The following is a 15626-nucleotide window of genomic DNA, read 5'->3' as shown; positions in this document are numbered from 1 at the left end:
AGATCGCACTATGTGGCTGTTTTGCTCCCTGAAGGCTTTCAGCACCAGTTGGGGGGGTGGAGGATGAAAATGGTGGCACCCCGATCTGCAGCCCCCACTCTCCAGTGAGCCCTCACCGAAAAGCAGTCAATCACTCTTATCTCCCTGGCTTCCGTCAGCACTCTGTGTTCACCTAGCCCGTGACCCAGCGCTTCTATTTCAGTCACACATCCTGCTTCTAGTGTCCAAACCCTGCAGACTCCTGTGGCCCACACCTGTGCTCTTCCTCCCAGAAGAGGGAGGGGGGTTTCGCTGCAGTGCTGCCTCTTGCTGGGCTTCTGCTTGGAGAGCAGTCACCCCACACTGCCTCGGTTAGCAGTTTATGGCAACACGGAGTGGAAAGTTGGTGCCTAGGTTCACTGTTTGCAGATGGCTTCCCCGCTCTGACGCTTGGGGACTCTGCGCACTCAGGCACCCCCATTCTTTTTGTGACCCCAGGGATCCTGAGATCACACTGTCCCACCTGGGATTCCACCCCACATCGCCCCCTGAGCACCTTTCAGGCAAACTTCTAAAAGTTAGGTTTTGCATGCTGCTTATAATACTTTCTGGAACCTGGCTTATGAAGGCTCCCTCCCACCGTGGTTTATCTTCTGATATATTGTTTCAGATTTATATCTCTGCAACTCCTACCATGCAGAATTGTAGAATTGCGGCAAATTTTTTTCTCCAGTTAATTTCACAGGTATTCGGAAAGATTTGATAACTCTCTGGCTGAATTCCAGGGACCAGATGAAATTAGGGTCTCCTACTCTTCCGCCATCTTAACTCCTCCCCCTATAATTGTTGTCCTCTTGTTGGATTGTTCCCTTTATGATTACATAGTGTCCTTCTTTGTCTCATTACAGTCATTTTAAAGTCTATTTTGTCTGGCATAAGTATTGCTACCTTGGCTTTCTTTTCACTTCTGTTTGCATGTTAAATGCTTTTCCATCCCTTCACTTTCAATCTGCAGGTGTCTTTAGGTCTGAAATAAGTCTCTAGTAAGCAGCATGTATGTTTAAAAATATTTTATTTATTTACTTATTTGAGAGAGAGAGAGTGAGCAAGAGAGAGAGAGCATGAGCAGGGAGAAGGGACAGAGAGAGAAGGAGAAGCATACTCCTTGCTGAGCAGGGAGCCTGATGTGGGACTCGATCCCAGGACCCTGGGATCATGACCTGAGCCAAAGGCAGGTGCTCAACAGACTGAGCCACCCAGGCACCCTCGTAGGCAGCATATAATGGGCTTTGCTTTTTCATCCATTCCATCACCCTATATCTTTCAATGAGCATTGAGTCCATTTACATTCAAAGTAATTATTGGTAGGTATGTACTTATTGCTATTTTGGTACTTGTTTTGTGGTTGTTTTTCTAGTTCCTCTCTGTTGCTTTCTTCTCTTACTCTCTTCTCTCGCAGTTTGTTGGATTTCTTTAGTGATGTACTTGGATTCCTTTCTCTATTTTTTGCATATCTATTGCCAGTTCTTAATTTGTGGTTACCATTAGATTTAAGTATAGCATCTTATGCATATAGCAGTCTATATTAAGTTGATGGTTGCTTAAGTTTGAACCCATTCTAAAAGTGATGAGGGAACAGAGGGCAAGCTGAGGACGGGGCAGAGGCTGACACCCGGCAACACCCCCCCCCCCCATGGGATGTGCGTGGCATTCCTCAGGCACCCCTGGCTGCCCAAAAGCTAAGGAAAAGAAAAACAAATGGTGAACTAACAGAGATCGCAATCCTGCAAGACCTGAGTCTCCCTCAGTTTACCCATGTCCTAGTGATTTACAAGGAAGAAGCTTCTTATCAATAGCCTAACTTCCAGAGACCCATAATTTGGTTTCCTGGAGCCCTAACATTACCAATTCTCTCCATAAAATTGAGGGAGGCTGAGGCAGAAGGACATGTAAATAAAATGGAACTTCTTTTAAACCTGCAGCCCATTGACAAGGACATGTGATAGGAGGAAAGTAACATTCTCCCTGGAAGCTCCCAACTACCTTACTGTTAACACCTTCTAGATGGTCAACAACCTTAACTTGACAATAGCAAGGCCTCCAGTGTCCTGCGAGTCTTCTTTAACATATGAAAGTACTTTCTCAACCTCCCTTTTTCCTCACCTCCCCCAACCCCATGGTATACAATCAGCCACCCCTCACAACCCCGGTGCAGCAGCTCTTTCTGCCCACAGGTCCTGTCCCCATGCTTTAATAAACCACCAATTTTGCACCAAAGGCGTCTCAAGAATTCTTTCTTGGTCGTTGGCTCCGGACTCCACCCCACTGAACCTCACCTATATCCCACAACCTCATCAAAAGCACTAAACTTTTACTCCTGTCCCCACCATGTTTTGGGTATATGATGCCATACTTTAGATCCTTTTATTTTGTGAATTTCTTGACTGAATTTTGTAGATATACTTAATTTTACTGCTTTCATGCTTCCTACTTTTCTCCCCCCTACTTATCATCTCTCCTTTCCACTCAAAGAATCCCCTTTAACATTTCTTATAAGGTTGGCTTAGTGGTCATGAATTCCTTTAACTTTTGTGTGTCTGGGAAACTCTTTATCTCCTTCTATTCTGAATGATAGCCTTGCTGTATAGAGATTCTTGGTTGCAGGGGTTTTTTTCTTTCAGCATTTTGAATATATCATTCCACTTCCTTCTGGTCTGCAAAGTTTCTGTTGAAAACTCAACTATAACCTTATGGGGTTTCCCTTTTACATAACTGTTTTCTTTTTTTCTTGCTGCTTTTAAAATTCTCTATTTATTACCATTTTTTTGCCATTTTAATTGCTATGTGTCTTGGCGTGGACCTCCTTGGGTTAATTTTGTTGGGGGCTCTCAGTGCCTCCTGGATCTGGATGTCTGTTTCCTTGCCCTGATTCAGGAAGTTTTCAGCTATAATTTCTTCAAATACATTTTCTGCCTGCTTTTCTCTTTCTTCTCCTTCTGGGATCCCTATAATGCAAATGCTATTATGCATGGTGGTGTCTCTGAGTTCCCTTAATCTGTTTTCATTTTTTATTATTCTTTTTCTTTCTCCCATTTGGCTTGTTTTCCATTATTCTGTCCTCTATTCTGTTCTGCTTCTTCTAATCTACTAGCTCTTCCATCTTGTGTATTGTAAATATCAGTTATTGAGTTCTTCATCTCTGATTGGTTCTCTCTCTCTCTTTTTTTAAGGTTCTATTTATTTATTTGACAGAGAGAGGGAGAGAGAGAGAGCAAGCATGACCAGGGGAGTAGCAGGCAGAGGAAGAAGCAGGCTCCCGCTGAGCAGGCAGCCCGATGCCGATGCTAATGCCGGGTTTAGAGACAAAGGCAGATGCTTAATGACTGAGTCACCCAGGCATCCCTCTAATTGGTTCTTTTTCATTTTTTCTATCTCTTTATTGAGGGTCTCACTGAGGTCCTTCAATCTTTTCTCAAGTCCAGTGAGTATCTTTATGACCATTATATTAAATTCCCTATCAGGCATATTACTTATCTCTGTTTTGCTCTCTTACTGCAATTTTGTCCTGTTCTTTCATTTAGGACATATTCCTCTGTCTCCTCATTCTCTCTAACTCTCTGTGTCTGTTTCTAAGTGTTAGGAAAGTCCGCTACGTCTCCTCTTGCAAGTAGTAGCCTTATGAAGAAGAGGTTCTTTGGTACCCCATAGTGCAATATCCCCCGTTTACCAGAACCCGGCACTTTTGGGGTGTCTCCTACATGTGTTGTGTGTGCCCTACTCTTGTGGTTGAGCCACCTTTGCCTTTGGTCCAAATGTCTGCAATGGTTCTCTTTGCCTGCTCTGAGCAGGGCTTGGTCCCTGTGTTGTTAGTGGGCCAGTCTGGGGACACCCTGGGGTTGAGTTGAGTCAGAGCAAGTGTTTGCCAGAAATGCATTAGCACCAAACTTCGGGGCACTTTCCCTGTGTTGTCCCCTGAAAATCTTTCACTGGAGTGTGAGGCCTGCAGTCAGACCAGATATCTGCCCCCAGCCCACTGCTAAGGCTGCAGTTAAACTGTTGTGTGGTTGTCTTCGCCCTTCCCCTGGGCAGGAGTCACTCTGGTGGGCTGCTGACCCGTTGAGGTGGCTTACACACTGCCCCGCTTGTGGCTCTGCTTTGGGTGGACTCCTGCTAAGGGGTACATGTTGGATCAGGCAAGAGAATGTGGGTGTGGGGTATGTGGTGTTAACAAGGTATGCACTGGTTTGTAGCTGTTTGGAAAATTCCTGCCCAGGGCATGTTGGATGGGGCAGGTCCACAAGAGAACATGGCTATTAGCAAGCTGGGTGGAGCGTGTACATAGTGCCCTGGTTCCCATTCCTAGGTGGAATTTGTTTTGCATGTAAAAGGACCACATCACTTCACAATAAGCAAAGGTAAAGCAACCCAAGTGCCCGTCAACAGATGAATGGCTAAACAAAACGTGGTATATACATACAATGGAATATTATTCAGCCTTAAAAAGGAAGGAAATTCTGACATATGCTACAACATGGATGAACCTAGAGGACATTATGCTGGTGAAATAATCTGGTCACAAAAAGACTGTATGATTCCACTTATATGAGGTACCCAAAATGGTCACATTCGTGTAGATAAAAAGTAAAATGGTGGTTGCCAGGGGCTGGGAGGTTGGGGGGCAGGGGGAACGGAGAGCTATTGTTTAATGGGTATAGAGTTTCAGTTGGGAAGGTAAAGTTCTAGGGTGGATGGTGGTGGTGGTTGAACAATAATAAGAACGTACTTCATGCTGCTGAGCTGCACCCTTAAAAACGTTAACATGGGGCTGCTGGGTGGCGCAGGTAGTGAGGTGTCTAACTCTTGATTTCGGCTCAGGTTGTGATCTGAGTTCCAGGCTCCGCACTCAGCATGGAATCTGCTTGAGAGTCTCTCCCTGTCTCCCTCTGACCCTTCTCACACACCCCCCCCACATGCACACATACTCTCTTTCTCTAAAATGGATAAATAAAATCTTTTTTACAAAGTTAAGATGGTAAATTTCATGTTATATATATTTTACCACAATATTTTTAAAGATTTATTTATTTATCTGAGAGGGAGAGAGGTGGAGGGTGTGCATGCTTGGTGTAGAGGGGAGAGGGAGAGAGCATCCCAAGCAGAGTCCTTGCTGAGTGCAGAGTCCCAGGCGGGGCTTGATCCCACAACCCTGAGATCACGACCTGAACCAAAACCAAGACTCAGACACTTAACCAACTGTGCCACCCAGGCGCCCCTATTTTACCATAATTTTTCAAAATGAAGAAGACCCCCATCACCAAGCACCCATCCAAAAAAAGGAACACATCAAAATTTGAATGATCCCACCCATCAGTCAGTGGGCTGGAACTCCTCCAACCCTTCACTTGACAGGAAACTCTTCTATGAATAGAGATTATGAGCTCACTGAAATGACTATAAAATATAAAGATAGGTATTGGTATGTATGTGGGTCTCTTCCTTCCTCTGGAGCCTGAAATAAATAGGACTACCTTTATGGCGGAACATTAATTTCACAAATGTTCAAGTGCCTATTTTATGCAAGGCGTTACGCCAGCAGCTGGGGGAAAATGTGAAAACGAAGCACATACAAGAAGTTCATAGTCTGGAAGGGATATGTCCATGCATAAATTTTTTCATGAATAATTTGAGTATGAGATAAAACATGAAATGTTCCCTTTTCTGTGCCCTTAAAGCACCCTGTACTTCTCAATTATTGTATGTGTTTCACTGTACTGTCATTAGCTTCGGGTTTCTTATTCCCACACTGTGGGAGCTTGTATTCATCATCCTCCCTGTGTCCGTGCCCTTTACCACGAAACTGTGCGATCAATGCCTGCCCAGCATGAGAAGAGTAACTTGCCCGCCCCTTGACTCTAGTTTCCACCATTTGGCTCGCTTTGGCCAGTGGAATGTTAGCAGCTATGATGGCTTGATATGGACTCGAACATCGGGAGCTACCCTTCGTGCATCTCTGCTGTCACGGTGAGACCACGCCTGGGCTGGCTCGTGGTGGGTGACAGGCATATATGGCAGAGCTGATCTCCTGAATTACCCTAGCAGAGGCCAGCCCAGAGAGCGAGTGTCCGCTGAACCTCTAGCCACGTCCGTGAGCCCAGCCAAGGAGACTGTACAAATTATAATTGTACAACTTGATAAACTTTTCCCTAAGTGCACACATACGTATAATCACCACCCAGATAAAAAACCAGAACATTCACAACACCTCGGGAGTACCTCCTTTCCAGTCATTACCCACCTCGTCCTCCAAAGATAACCATTATCTTGACTTCTAACACCAAAATTTAGGTTTTGCCTGCTCTTGAACTTCTTCTGAATGGAATCATACCATATATCGTCTTTTGGTCTGGCTTCTTTTGTTCAACATTATGTTAATGAGATTTTCCCCAGTTGTTTGAACAGCTGTAGTTCCTTCATCTGTACTGCTTTGTAGTATAAATGGTATGACTGTAACACAATGTATTTATTAATTCTACTATTTGGGGTGTTTCCCAGTCAAAGCTATTAGGAATGGTGCTGCAGCAAATATTCTTTTTTTTTTTTTTTTTTTAAGATTTTATTTATTTATTTGACAGAGATAGAGACAGCCAGCGAGAGAGGGAACACAAGCAGGGGGAGTGGGAGAGGAAGAAGCAGGCTCATAGCGGAGGAGCCTGATGTGGGGCTCGATCCCAGAACGCCGGGACCACGCCCTGAGCTGAAGGCAGGCGCTTAACCGCTGTGCCACCCAGGCGCCCCTGCAGCAAATATTCTTACGTATGTCTTTTGGTGAGCCGTAGGCATGCATTTCTCTTGTATACGTAGTTAGGAGTAGAATTGCCGGGATATAGGATAAGTGTGTGTTCAGCTTCATATATGTTGCCAAACAGACTTCCCAAGTAGTTATACCAATTGACACTCCCAAAAGAAATGCATGAGTCCCACTTTTTCTACTTTCTTGCAAACACTTGGTATTGTCAGTTCTTTTAATTTTAGTCATTCCAGTGGGTATGTAGTAATATCTCATTTTGGCTTTAATTCACATATGGCTTATGACTTAGTGAACAAGAATACATTTTCCTATGAGCATTCGAATATCCTCTTTTCTGAAGTGTCTGTTCACGTAAGATTCAAGTTTGTGCCTGATAGACTTCTGCTACAGGATCAGAAGGACAGCTAGGCAGGTCATGAGGCTTCCAGAAAGAGATCCTGAAGATAAAAAGGATTTGCATCAGCTCAAACCCAGCCTTTTCTACATTAGAAATAATACATCGGGATTCCAATGTAAGACCCTGAATGCTATGAAATCAATACCCACGAAGGAGGTGATGGGTCGGACACATGGTAATGTGGGGGTCTTCAAAGGAAACCCATTGGGTGGTTGCTGATAGACTCACAAGTTTTCAGGTATCTTGGAAACACCAGGACTTCAGGGTCTGGTTCATAGCCACACAGGCTCAAAAAGGACCTTTTGTAGACACAGTGAGTCAGAAGTTAATGTAAAAGCCAGAAGGCTGATGTATTCGTTTACACTGTGAACCAGAATTGCCAAGCATTCTGGTCTCTGATTAGAGTACTCTCTCCCTATAAGAAAATAACTTGGGAGGTCAAACACAATCAGAAGCCTGCATGATGAGCTGGAATCAGAGCACCAGAATGAGAGATGGGGGCTGGGAGTAATAGGAGCATGCTTCCAAGACCTTCACGGTAGAAATGGATCTGCTATTGGAACTGGACAAGATATGACCTTGGGCCCGGTCTTCCTCTTCTCCACCAGTGCTTGGATCGATGAATGCTGTCAATGTTACTTTAGAGACTCTCTTTTTTCTTGCTGTTTCCAGTGCTAACTAATCCCCTTCTGATTGATTCCTTCTTTCTTTAGCTGTCCTGGAGGACATTTGTTGATTGTGTTCCTATCATCCGTTTCCCTACCGTACTCCCCAGAGGTCCCTGGCCCCTTTTCAATAGACCATAGTTTCAGGGCGCCTGGGTGGCTCAGTCATTAAGCGTCTGCCTTAGGCTCAGGGCGTGATCCCAGAGTCCTGGGATCGAGCCCCACATCAGGCTCCTCCGTTGGGAGCCTGCTTCTTCCTCTCCCACTCCCCCTGCTTGTGTTCCCTCTCTCGCTGGCTGTCTCTCTCTCCGTCAAATAAATAAATAAAATCTTTAAAAAATATATAGGCCATAGTTTCCATTTGGAGATCTGATCCATGTAATTCCTGGGATGATTCCACCCCAAATCTAGGTTTGGAGCTTGTTACCTAGGCTGAGCAAGAGCACATTCCATCCTCTGAGCCCCGTCTTGGGTTGAACGTGTTGGCTGCAAATGCTGAGAGCCTGATAACCCTCTATTTGCTGTTGGGCATGAATGACAAACTTGTAGCCCTGGGAGCCATCTGAGGACCAAAAGGGGAGTCAGCCTCAAGATTATTCTGACACAGAAGAAGGCAGAGTGGAGAACTAAAGAGAAACCGGATTTTTGGTGATTTCATTAAGCTGTTGGATCAAGCTGTTGGACTTTTCAGTTACTTGAGCCAAGGTATTCCTTTTCTTGTGTAAACTGTTTTCATTGGTCTGGGCAGACCCAGTTGATTATCCAATATCTGTTCTCCTCTTTTTCCTTATTTACAGAACCTCCAGAACCTCTTATGAATAAAAATATTCAGCTCCTGGGACACCCAGGTGGCTATGTCGGTTAAGATACTGCCTTCAGCTCAGGTCATGATCCCAGAGTCCTGGGATCGAGTCCCACATCAGGCTTCCTACTCAGGGCAGAGCCTGCTTCTCCCTCTGCCTGCCGCTCCCCCTGCTTGTGTGCTCTCTCTCTCTCTGACAAATAAATAAATAAAATCTTTAAAAAAAACAAAAATTCAGCTCCCCTGGAGCAAAGGGTTGCAATGTGGCCGATAAGATGCAAGTGAAACTCACTAGGAAAATTGATTCTGTAGAAGTGATTGACTCCCTGACTTAAAAAAAAAAAAAAAAGAGGGCAGATTCACTGGTGCATGCATTCTGCCTTCCTCTACCCCCTTCTTCCAGCCTGCAAAGCAGATACAACATCCAGAAGAGTGACAGCGAACTTGTGCTTATAAACCAAAAGACATTAAGGATGGCCAAAGAAGATAGAAGGAGCCTAATTCCATGAACAGCTGTGCCAGCCCCAGACTGCATATGCCAGACCCGTCGTAACATGAAAAAAAGTAAACCCCTTATTGGGTTAGCCACTCTGTTGGGTTTTTGTGAAATGCAGCCAAATGCAATCACTTAGAGAATTCAGCCCATGAAACATGGACTTTAGTGACTGGTAGAGATGGGGCCTTGGGCTGTGAGCGTGCAGACATTGCAGACGGGAATGCCCACAGCCTCCTTATGCAGTGGTGAAACATTGGGTCCATTTGCTCTTCAATGGGAGATACCCTACATGCCAACCAAGTCTGCTGTGTTGGGGAAATAACTGGAATAATTCAGAGTCTTTGCACGTGCAAGTCACTTTGCTCCACTTTCCACAAAGTCCTGAGAGAGACCAGTGTCCTAGAGTTATCCATGCTGAAGGAAAAAGGGAAGACGTTCCTGTTCACTGAGCTCCTTCACTAAGGAAAAACACTCTGCCTAGGGTCTGCAAATCTTTGAAGGAGCCTCTCATCATTTGGAGATTTGCAGGACTGAAAAAAGATTGTTCTTTCTCTTCTCTAAATAGGAGTGGTGACTGCCAAGCAGTAGCTTAGAAGAAGATAAGACTGGTGTCCTGAAACTTTCCTAAGCACCTTCCTCAACAGAGGAAGTGAGGCCTCCAAAACATTCTCTTCCCACTCCAGTCTTTTGTTTCCAGTTGTCTCAAGTCAGTAAACATTAATTTGAAGGCTTGAGGCATAGGCAGGACACAGAGGCCAGAAGGTTATAGAGAAGGACTTTCAGGTTGAAAGACCAGGGCTACGGAGCACCTGGGGGGCTCCATTGGTTGGGTGTCCAACTCTTGATTTTGGCTCAGGTCATGATCTCACAGTCATGAGATTGAGTCCCATGTCTGGCTCCATGCTGGGGTGTGGAACCTGCTTGAATTCTCTCTCTTTCTCTCTGCCCCTCCCCACTTGTGCTCTCTCTCTCTCTTAAAAAAAAAAAAAAAGATCATGGCCATATAGGAGCTTTGGCTGTGGCTACTCACACTTAGGACTGAATAGGAGGCAAATAGACTGGAAGCCTACAACATTTTTGTGGGAATCAAATTACCAAAAATGAGAATTTAAGAATCTGACCAGAGTTCACTTCCTGATATGATTGAAGAGGACAATGAACAAGAAGTCTCTTCAAGAAGATGGAACTTGGACCACAGAGCTCAATCAAAGAGGGATATCCTCCCGGGGAGTAGGTTGGCTGAGTATGGAGATTACTGTCAGGAGGGAGTGCGGGTCACTCCTGTCTAGCAGAATCTGGTATTTGCTGTGGCTGGACTTTCCGTTCTTTCCCTTCCTATGTGGGAGTTGCATTTCGTTCCTTCTCCTCTTATATGTGGAATATGTTGGGGGAAATAACTTGCCTTTTAGTTTGCAGGTTATTGGACTCTGAGGCTTCCCATCAGGGTTACATGGAGAAAACTGGGTATTGGCTAGGGATCCGGGCTTTTGAGATGGATGCAATGTCTGGGCGAGACCTCAGCACTGTCTCCGTTAGGGAGGGTGTATATTCTACCTGAGGGAGGATGGATAACCAAAAGGGCGGACTGTGGCAGTCACTGCTTTTTCCTACCCAAGAATGATTCTCCTTGTCTTCTTTATTAGTGGAACCTTGGATTTGTTTGGAAAAGCAATATGCCTGGCTAAAAACTACACCAAGGTTTTCTGGCCAATGAGACATCAGCAGAATTCTGCCAAGGATATCTGGAAAAGCTTTGCTTTCTGGCTAAAGGTATCATTCCTTCTCTCCTTTTCACTTCTTTTTCTTGCCTGGAACCAGATGGAAATTTGAATCTTCAGGAAGGAATGAGGAGCATTGGAAGTGGTAAATATGTGGATAAATGTCAAAGACTACTTGTTCTTCTTGGGTTTTGTACATGCATGTGACTAGTTAAAAATAATGTGGGAGTTTCCCTTTTCTATGCTCTGGAATATTTCAAGTAGTTTGGAAGGTTTAGGAGATTCTCCTATGAACCCATCTAGGTCTCGTGTCTTTTTGAGGAATAACTCGTGTGTTTAAATTTTTTATGTTTACTGGGGTCAATTTCAGTGAATGATATCCTCCTAGGAAATCATCATTGGTTTTTAAATGTGTTGGTCTAGACTTGGGAAAAGTCGTATCTTAAGATTTTTTATTTTTCTTCTGTTTCAATGGCTCTTTCCTCCCTGTCATTTCTTATCTTCCATAATGATGCCTTTAATTTTTTGTTCCTGATTAGATTAGCTAATGGTTTGTTTGATTGATTGGATTGGCTTGATTTGATTTTTTTTTTTAAGAACCAGCAGTTGGATGGATTTATTCTTTTTAGATTTTTTTCTGCTAACTCATTAATTTCTGCTTTTGTCTTTAATAGTCCCTTCATTCTGCTTTCTTTCAGTTTACTCAATTTTTTTAAGCTTTTTAATTGATGTTTAATTTTACTGAAACAGTTCACTTCATGCAATATATTTTCTTCTAATGACTGCTTTTACAGTATCTTATAGCTTCAGATAAGCTGTTTTCATAATTGCTATTTCATAAAATTCTGCAATTTGATTTGTATTGCCTTATTGGCCCACGTGCTTAATACAGTGTTGTTTTTTAATTGGTAGAGGGATCTTTTTGCTCTTAATTTTAATTATAATTTTTTTGGCTCGTGATCAGAGAATGTTGCTTACATTATTGTTATTCTTAAAGTCACTGATGGGGGCGCCTGGGTGGTTCAGTTGGATAAGCTGCTGCCTTCGGCTCAGGTCATGATCCCAGGGTCCTGGGATCGAGCCCGCATCGGGGGTCCCTGCTCAGTGGGGAGTCTGCTTGTCCCTCTCACTCTGCCTCTTTCCCCACTCGTGCTGTCTCTCTCTCACTCACTCTCTCTTTCAAATAAATAAATAAAATCTTTCTTTAAAAAAAACAAAGTTACTGAGATTTTCTTTTGTGACCTAATGAATCATCCATTTTCATGAATGTTCCTTTTGATTACCCAGTAGCCAGTGTTCTGATCCACCAGGTCTCAGACCTGTGTCCTCAGTGTCTTCCCTCGTGGGATCAAACCCTCTCCTTCGGAGGCTAGTTGGCGCCGATGTTTTTGGTATTGGCCTCCTCTAGGACCAGCTGCACTCCTCTCTTCCACACATCGTCCCTACTCCCCCCAACCCCCGCCCCCCCCCCCCCAAGCTGCGGTTCTGCTGTGAGCTCTGGAGCTGGCTCTGCGAGTTCCAGATATTTATCTCTCCATTTACATGTAAATTGAAGTGTGAGGTATTCTCCGTCTCCTAGGAGGCCGTAGGTGAGAGCTGGGGTGATTTCATTTGCTGTCACTGTTGATCTGTGTGGTTTCGGGAGGATTGTGAAGGGATTTAGAGCTGCCATTATTCTACAGGAATCGGGGAGCTCTGTGCTTTCCTTTTATCATATCGACTTTGCTGTTTCTTCTTCAGACCTGCCTTCCACTGGTTTACTCAAATATTCTCTTTTGCCCATTCTTTTTCCTAAACGTTGAAGTCACAGTTCTATTTCTGTTCTCTGAGTGGTAACGGCGAAAAGTGTAGCACACACATTTAGCTTAGCAAAGTCTAAAGTTAACATCACTGCCTTCCTTCCAAACAACCTAAGGACCTTAGGGTGCTTTGAGTCCTGTCACCTCCCTCTCATGATGCTATTCTTACCAAACAATTTGGAGTGCTTACTATGTGCTGGCTTGATAAAATAATGAACAAAAGGGGGGGGGGAGTGTAGAATCCCTGTTCTAAAGGATTTGCATTTTAGTGGGAGAGACAAACAAGATACAAATTTGAAATATGTAATATGTTACATAATGAAAAGTACTACAGAGCAAAAATTAAGCAAGGTGGGGGAATATGAAATCTCCCCTGTGTGTGTGTGCGTGTGCGTGTGCTTGTGTGTGTGTGTGTGTGTGTGTGTGTGTGTGTGTGTGACTAGCCATGCAGGTATCTTGGGGAAGAACATTCTAGCCACAGAGAGTATCAGATGCAAAAGCCTTTGAGGACTTTTTGGCAGGAGGCCTGTGAAGCTGCAGTGAAGAGACAGAGGGAAGAATGGTAAGATGTGAGGTCATGGGAGCTAATGAGGAGACCGGAATAGAGCCTCACAAGGACTGCAATGTGGACTATGGTCCATATTAGGAATTTGGGCCTTTATTCCAAGATGGGCCCCCCATGAAGGGTGCTGAACAGGAACTACGTAGTCTGGCCTATGTCGTACCAGGACCACATGGGTTACTGAGGACAGATGGCTGAGACCGGGCCAGTTAGGAGGTTACTGCAGTAATCCACGTGAGAGGTGATGAAGGCTGGCCCAAGCTAAGATACCGGGGCAGGGGAGGGGGGGTGATGAGAAGTGATTGTGTCCTAAGTGTATTCTAAAAGTTGATTTGACAGAATTTGATAACTGACTAGTGTTAAAAATAAGGCAACGGACCCAAAATGGAGTCCCTTATGCTAAGCCCCGTGTCACCAAACTGAGACTTAACTGAATTATAGTTTTGGCATCTCCCAGAAGTAGAATCTTAAATCAGTTGACCAGGAATCACTCAGTCTGCACTAGTGAGGTAATCTGCCTGATAGACCCCTGCCATCCCCTAAAGGAAAGTGACCTCACCACCACAATCCACTTTTTGCTGGTATAGCTTCCTTGTTCCCGCTCCCTTCTGCCTATAAGTCTTTCACTTTGTTTAGCAACTTGGAGTTCCTTTCTCCCCGCTAGATGGGATGCTGCCTGATTTATGAATTGCTGAATAAAGCCAATAAGATCTTTAAGATTTACTGGGTTGAATTTTGTTTTTTAACACCAGTGAGTTGTAAGGAAAACCAAGAGGACAAGGATGACACCCAAAACGTTGCCCGGAGCAGCTGGAAGGATAGAGTTGCTATTAACTACCTATTGCCTCGCATTTAATCACATGTTGATGGAGGCTGGATTCTAAGAATGCCCTCGATGCCCCATGAAATCCCTCCCCTTCGAGTATGGGTATGATTACATCCTGTGGTCGTGTTATGCTATATAGCAAAAAGAAGGCTACCCAGGTGGGCCAACCCTAATCACAGGCCCTTTAAATGCACAGATCCCCCCTCCCCCCCCCCCCCCACTGGTGAGCAGAAGGGGAAGTCAAAGATTCAAAGTCTGAGAAGGACTTGCTGTACTGATGCTGTTTTAACGATGGATAGAGCACAAGAGGAGGGGTCCAGGCAGCCTCAAGGAACAGAGAGCAGGGAACGGGACCTCAGATCCATGGCCACAAGGATCTGGCTTCTACTAACAGCCTGAATGAGTTTAGAAGCAGGTCGTACCCAGAGCCTTTAGGCAAGAGCCCTGCCCAGCTGACATCTTGATTTTGGCCTTGTGGGAACCTGAACGGAAAACAACTAAACTCAGACTTCTGACCTACAGAACTCTGGGATAATAAGTGGTGTTGTTATAAGTTGCTAAGTCGGTGGTAGCTTTTTACACTGCAATAGAAAATGAAGCCTCACGGCCACACACAGCTCCTAGGGAGGCTGGGAGATGGCGCCTCCAGCTGGCCATTCACGGGCATTGTTAAACTTGAGGGTGGGATGCCTCTATAAAAAATCAAGAGAAGAATGAGTGCTGGGGGGATGCTAAGATGTTCTTGCATACGCTGTAAACCTGCCTTGTCCGATACAGCAGACACTGGCCGCGTGTGGATAGTGGACACTTGAAATGTGGCCGGTCCAAACTGGGATGTGTTACAATCATAAAATACCCACTAGATTTCAGACTTTGTATGGAAAAAAAAAAGGGATGTAAAATATCTCATTAAGTATATTTTATATCGATTATATTTTGAAATGATAGTATTTTTGATATATTTGATTAAATAAAATACATTATTAAGCTTAACTTTCAACCCATTTCCTTTTACTTTAAAAAATGTGGTTACGTATGTAACTGAAAATTTCAAATTACATGTGTGGCTCTAAAACTATACATTATAGTTTTATTGGACAGTGCTGCTGTAAACTCTTTTGTACATCTCAAATTTTCTTCATGTGTCCACGAATTAAATTTTTTTAAATGTTGTTTTTTTCCTTTTCAACATTACAGGTTTAAAAAGGCAATGTTCCCATAACAAATAATGGCAAAGAAAGGAGTTCCTAGTCACCCTCAGCAAACCTGCCTTCCCAGACGCCAGAATACACTGGCTGGGCTTGTGCATGCATGTATAGGAGGTGGGGTTGACGGTGATGACATTAGGTGACTGCCATCATGGAGGTGGAAATGGTGCTGTACCATCATGATTCATCCCTTAAGGCTGGGCATACCACAGTCACAAATAAAATGTAAGTTCTAGCAGCAAAAGGGAAGGGGTGGCTGTTATATAGGAAGATGATCACAGCCTATCATTATGGGAGGGAGAAGAAGGGACCTGCAGTCTGTCACGGCTAGGTCCCTTCAGGACACGTGTGTACTGCCCCCTGGTG

The 15626-nt window shown here is 44.2% G+C and overlaps 1 protein-coding gene across 3 annotated transcripts in view; it reads left to right on the top strand.

Annotated features, from left to right (window-relative positions):
- ARID3B (AT-rich interaction domain 3B) overlaps nt 1–15626 on the top strand; it is a 109436-nt gene that overhangs the window by 9324 nt on the left and 84486 nt on the right. The window contains exon 2 of one of the 3 annotated variants that reach the window (XM_087856788.1): nt 15250–15485. The exons of the other annotated variants lie outside the window; for them this stretch is intronic. The gene's annotated coding sequence lies outside the window, so the exon portion shown is untranslated. The remainder of the gene's footprint in view (nt 1–15249; nt 15486–15626) is intronic. 3 annotated transcript variants of the gene reach the window in all.

The sequence above is a fragment of the Ursus americanus genome, chromosome 28, assembly GCF_024610735.1.
Source record: "Ursus americanus isolate L20-20 chromosome 28, mUrsAme1.1.p, whole genome shotgun sequence".
Classification (NCBI taxonomy): domain Eukaryota; kingdom Metazoa; phylum Chordata; class Mammalia; order Carnivora; family Ursidae; genus Ursus; species Ursus americanus.
The sequence above is the reverse complement of the archived record's forward strand: the minus strand, read 5'-3'. Positions and strand labels throughout refer to the sequence as shown.